The sequence below is a fragment of the Oncorhynchus mykiss genome, chromosome 7 (assembly GCF_013265735.2).
Source record: "Oncorhynchus mykiss isolate Arlee chromosome 7, USDA_OmykA_1.1, whole genome shotgun sequence".
Taxonomy (NCBI): Eukaryota; Metazoa; Chordata; class Actinopteri; order Salmoniformes; family Salmonidae; genus Oncorhynchus; species Oncorhynchus mykiss.
Genome location: NC_048571.1, coordinates 17,293,969 through 17,299,850, shown reverse-complemented (window position 1 = coordinate 17,299,850; position 5,882 = coordinate 17,293,969). Strand labels below are relative to the sequence as shown.

At 45.8% G+C, this 5,882-nt stretch overlaps 1 long non-coding RNA gene across 1 annotated transcript; it reads left to right on the top strand.

Moving 5' to 3' along the window:
* The first annotated feature begins 1,809 nt into the window (after window positions 1-1,809).
* On the top strand, window positions 1,810-2,417 carry LOC118965375. The gene is made up of 2 exons (XR_005052700.1): window positions 1,810-2,173; window positions 2,224-2,417. It is a non-coding gene; the product is annotated as an uncharacterized LOC118965375 (long non-coding RNA).
* The last annotated feature ends 3,465 nt before the right edge of the window (window positions 2,418-5,882 follow it).

Sequence of the window (5,882 nt, the reverse complement as noted above, 5' to 3'; positions counted from 1 at the left end):
ACTGTGTAACACAAAGCCTTGACTATTTCATCCTGGAATATACAAGATCTGCCATTGGACTAAAGAGCAGGAACCCAGACCACCAAAGAAATCAGGAAATACAGACATTGTCATCCTACAAGAAACATGGTACAAAGATGGTAGTCCCATCCACCAAATGACCTGGTGTGAAACAGGGAAGAGACTCAGGGGGTATGTGTCACGCCCTGACCTTAGTATTCTTTGTTTTCTTTAGTATTTTGGTTAGGTCAGGGTGTGACATGGGTGAAATGTGTGTTTTTGTCTCATTCTAGGGTGTTTCTACTGTCTAGGGTTTTTTGTAGATTTATGGGGTTATTTTCATCTAAGTGTTTATGTTGGTCTATGCTTGCCTAGATGGTTCTCAATTAGAGGCAGGTGTTTATCGTTGTCTCTGATTGGGAACCATATTTAGGCAGCCATCTTCTTTGGGTATTTTGTGGGTTATTGTCTATGTTATGTTGCACATTAGCACATTGTTTATATAGCGGTCACGGTCGTCTTATTTGTTTTGTTGTTTTTGTTTAAGTGTTCTTGGTGTTCTTCATTAAACAAAGAGGAATGTATTCTAACCACGCTGCGCTTTGGTCTACTCCATACGACGATCATGACAGAATAACCCACCAACCAAGGACCAAGCGGCGTGGTAACTGGCAGCAGCAGCAACAGCAGGATAGGCAGCAATATTTGGAGAAATGGACTTGGGAGGAGATTTTGGACGGCAAAAGACCCTGGGAGCAGCCAGGGGAAGATTGCCGCCCCAGAGCAGAGCTGGAGACAGCGAAAGCAGAGAGGCGGCATTATGAGGAGCTAGCACGGCAGAGCGGCTGGAAACCCGAGAGACAGCCCCAAAATTTTTGGGGGGGAGGCACACAGGGAGTGTGGCGAAGCCAGGTAGGAGACCTGCGCCAACTTCCTGTGCTTACCGGAGAGAGAGGGGGACCGGGCAGGCACCGTGTTATGCGGTGGATGCGGTGGAGCGTACAGTTTCCCCAGTGCCTGTACATAGTCCGGTGCGGTACATTCCAGCCGGGCTAGAGTGGGCATCGAGCCAGGTGCCATGAAGCCGGCTACATGGCACCAGCCGTACGCATGGTGTCCCCGGTTCGCCTGCACAGCCCGGGGAGCATCCAACCAGGTAGCAGGTAAACCAGCTACGGGGAGCATCCAACCAGGTAAGGTTGTGCAGGCTCATGAGCTCCAGTGCGCCTGCACGGTCCGGTCTATCCAGTGCCACCTCCACGCACCATCCCTCCGGTGGCAGCTCCCCGCACCAGGCTTCCTGTGCATCTCCAGAGCCCAGTACGCCCTGTTCCTCCTCCCCGCACTCGCCCTGAGGTGCGTGTTCTCGGCCCAGTACCACCAGTGCCGGCCCAGGCCTACAGTGCACCTCGTCTGTCCTGAGCGGCCAGAGTCTCCCGTCTGTCCTGAGCGGCCAGAGTCTCCCGTCTGTCCTGAGCGGCCAGAGTCTCCCGTCTGTCCTGAGCGGCCAGAGTCTCCCGTCTGTCCTGAGCGGCCAGAGTCTCCCGTCTGTCCTGAGCGGCCAGAGTCTCCCGTCTGTCCTGAGCGGCCAGAGTCTCCCGTCTGTCCTGAGCCGCCAGAGCCGCCAGTCTGTCCTGAGCCGTCTGTCCTGAGCTGCCAGAGCCGTCAGCCAGCCAGGAGCTGCCAGAGCCGTCAGCCAGCCAGGAGCTTCCAGAGCCGTCAGTCAGTCCGGAGCTGCCCTTCAGTCCGGAGCTGCCTCTCAGTCCGGAGCTGCCTCTCAGTCCGGAGCTGCCCCTCAGTCCGGAGCTGCACCTCAGTCCAGTAGGGCCCTTTAGTAGGGTTGCCAGTCCTAGGTTGGTGGCGAGGGTCGCCGTTCCTAGGAGGCCACAAAAGCGGACTAAGACTATGGTGGAGTGGGGTCCACGTCCAGCACCCGAGCCGCCGCCGTGAAAGAGGCCCACCCGGACCCTCCCCTTTAGATTAGGTTTTTGCGGCCAGAGTCTGCACCTTTGTGGGAGGGTACTGTTACGCCCTGACCTTAGTATTCTTTGTTTTCTTTATTATTTTGGTTAGGTCAGGGTGTGACATGGGTGATATGTGTGTTTTTGTCTCATTCTATGGTGTTTGTACTGTCTAGGGTTTTTTGTAGATTTATGGGGTTATTTTCATCTAGGTGTTTATGTTGGTCTATGGTTGCGTAGATTGGTTCTCAATTAGAGGCAGGTGTTTATCGTTGTCTCTGATTGGGAACCATATTTAGGCAGCCATCTTCTTTGGGTATTTCGTGGGTTATTGTCTATGTTATGTTGCACATTGGCACATTGTTTATATAGCGGTCACGTTCGTCTTATTTGTTTTGTTGTTTTTGTTTAAGTGTTCTTCGTGTTCTTCATTAAATAAAGAGGAATGTATTCTAACCACGCTGCGCTTTGGTCTACTCCATACGACGATCGTGACAGTATGCTAATTTGGTATAGAGCAGACCTAACCCTCTCAATTAAATAATAAAAACAGGAACATATTACATCTGGTTAGAAATAAATATGGAAATAATCTCAACAGAGAAATTCCTCCTGTGTGCTGCCTACAGTGCCTTGAGAAAGTATTCACACCCCTTGACTTTTTCCACATTTTGTTGTATTACAGCCTATATTGTATTACAGCCTATATTTAAAATTGATTAAATTCATTTTACAAATGAATGACAAATGAAATGCTCAACGGTTTTGATTCAATAAGTATTCAACCTCTGTTATGGCAAGCCTAAATAAGTTCAGGAGTAAACATATGCTTAACGAGTCACATAATCAGTTGCATGGACTTTCAAACACAGATTCAACCACAAAGACCAGGGATGTTTTCCAATGCCTCTCAAAGAAGAGCACCTATTGGTAGATGGGTAAAAAAAAAAGCATACATTGAATATCCCTTTGAGCATGGTGAAGTTATTAATTACATTTTGGATGGTGTATCAATACACCCAGTCACTACAGATATTCAGGCGTCCTTCCTAACTCAGTTGCCGGAGAGAAAGGAAACCACTCCGTGATTTCACCGTGAGGCCAATTGTGACTTTAAAATAGTTTCAGAGTTGAATGGCTGTGTAAGGAGAAAACTGAGGCTGGAACAACAACAATGTAGTTACTCCATAATACTAACCTAAATGACAGAGGGAAAGGAAGGACGCCTGTACAAGATACAAATATTCCAAAACATGCATCCTGTTTGCAATGAGGCACTAAAGTAATACGGTAAAACAATTGGCAGGGCAATAAACTTTTGGTCCTCAAGACAGTGTTGTGTTTGGGACAAATCCAACCAATGGATACTGCTGAGGGATGGCTCATAATAATGGCTGGAATGGAGGAAATTAAATGGTATCAAACACATGGAAACCATGTGTTAAATGCATTTGATACCATTTTTATTATTCCGCTCCAGCCATTACCAGGAGCCCGTCCTCCCCAATTAAGGTGCCACCAACGTCCTTTGAATCCAATACAACACATTACCACTCTTCATATTTTCAAGCATAGTAGTGAGTGCATCATGTACTGAGCATGCTTGTAATTGTTAAGGACTGGGGGGGTTTTCAGGATAACAAATAAATGGAATGGAGCTAAGCACAGGCAAAATCCTATAGGAAAACCTGGTTCAGTCTGCTTTCTACCAGACACTGGGTGATGAATTCTCTTTTCAGCAGGACAATAACCTAAAACACAAGGCCAAATCCACACTGGAGTTGCTTACCAAGAAGACAGTGAATGTTCTCAAAGTATGAGAAAATTCACTGCCCTTTTAACCAAATTCAAGCAGAAACTCACCCCCAACCTGAATTAGCATTTCTTTGCACTTTACTCGTAAAAACAAAGACAGGAACAACACACCCAGATTCTTATCTAATCAATTTAAATGATAGGAGCGCACCTCTGTGTCACTCCTCTTTGAACTATCCCCGTCCAACAAACAAAATAATACAGCTTCCCTGTAACAATAAATCCATAGCACTTGCAGTACAATTAAATATACAATAAGTCATAGCTCTTTATAAACTCTTGAAACAATGCAAACATGACAATTTAATTCACACAGTAACATTAATTTAGTCTATTTCATTCCTCTTCTGGCATCAGTGACCCCAGGAATTGCATGGGAACGTCCCGCACTGGAGAAAACCACAGATAAGGTGTGTTTGAACCCTGTGTTAGCCCACAAATGGTCAGCCATCCAAACAATGTCATAAAAAATGTGATTGAGTCTTCACGCTGGGCTTCAGGGCCTGCAAGTCGCCAGTCACGATTATCACCTTCACTCATTATTCCAGTAAAACAGCATTCCTTCCACAATATCCCCCCTAGACACAACTACGACAAAACAACCAACAAAAACGGGTCACAACTCCTGCAGTTCTGTCACACACTGGGTCTGTACATAGTCAACGGTAGGCTTCGAGGGGACTCTCACAATAGGTAGACCTACAGCTCATGCCTTGGCAGCTGTACTGTAGACTAGTTTATCACTGACCTCAACCCAGAGTATCTCAGAGAGTTCACAGTCAGACCACTGACACCTCTATCAGATCACAGCAAAATCAGTCTTCTTGAACAGAGCAATACTCAATCATGAGGCATCAAAGTCGAAGAATCTGCATACTATTAAGAAATGCTATAGGTGGAAGGAAAATAGTGTGGACATCTACCAGAATGTCACGACTTCTGCCAAAGTTGATGCCTCTCCTTGTTCGGGCGATGCTCGGCGGGCGAAGTCGCTGGTCTTCTAGCCATCGCCGATCCATTTTTCATTTTCCATTTGTCTTGTCTTGTTTTCCCACACACCTGGTTCTCATTTCCCTCATTATGTGTTGTGTATTTAACCCTCTGTTTCCCCCATGTCTTTGTGTGGTATTGTTTATTCTGTTTCATGTTATGCGCACGTTAGTCTGTTGCGCTGGGTTATGTTAACCTGTATTATTATTTCGTGTTCACTTTGCCGTGTGGTTTTGGTTCGCCTAAATAAAAGGCTCTGTTGGCTACCCAATACCTGCTCTCCTGAACCTGACTCCTTTACAGTCATGTATGCATACCTGACACAGAAAACAATTAGCCAACAAAAATGTTAATTCATTTCAGACAACGTCATGACAGTGGTGGTAAAGTACTTAAGTAGTACTTCAAAGTATTTTTATTTAAGTAGTTTTTGGGGTTATTTGTACTTTACTAGTTATATTTGACAATTTTTACTTCACTAGATTCCTAAATAGAATTTTGAATGCTTAGCAGGACAGGAAAAGGGTCCAATTCACACACTTATTAAGAGAAAATCCCTGGTCATCCCTATTGCCTCTGATCTGACAGACTCACTAAACACTAATGCTTTTTTATTTTTATAATTATTCATATTTTTTATTTGTAAATTGCAAAAACATCTGGCTCCCGAGTGGTGCACAGCGGTACCGGACAGCCAAGTCTAGGTCCAAGAGGCTTCTAAACAGCTTCTACCCCCAAGCCATATCCAAGAGGCTTCTAAACAGCTTCTTCCCCCAAGCCATATCCAAGAGGCTTCTAAACAGCTTCTTCCCCCAAGCCATATCCAAGAGGCTTCTAAACAGCTTCTTCCCCCAAGCCATATCCAAGAGGCTTCTAAACAGCTTCTTCCCCCAAGCCATATCCAAGAGGCTTCTAAACAGCTTCTACCCCCAAGCCATATCCAAGAGGCTTCTGAACAGCTTCTACCCCCAAGCCATATCCAAGAGGCTTCTAAAACAGCTTCTACCCCCAAGCCATATCCAAGAGGCTTCTAAACAGCTTCTACCCCCAAGCCATATCCAAGAGGCTTCTAAACAGCTTCTTCCCTCAAGCCATATCCAAGAGACTTCTAAACAG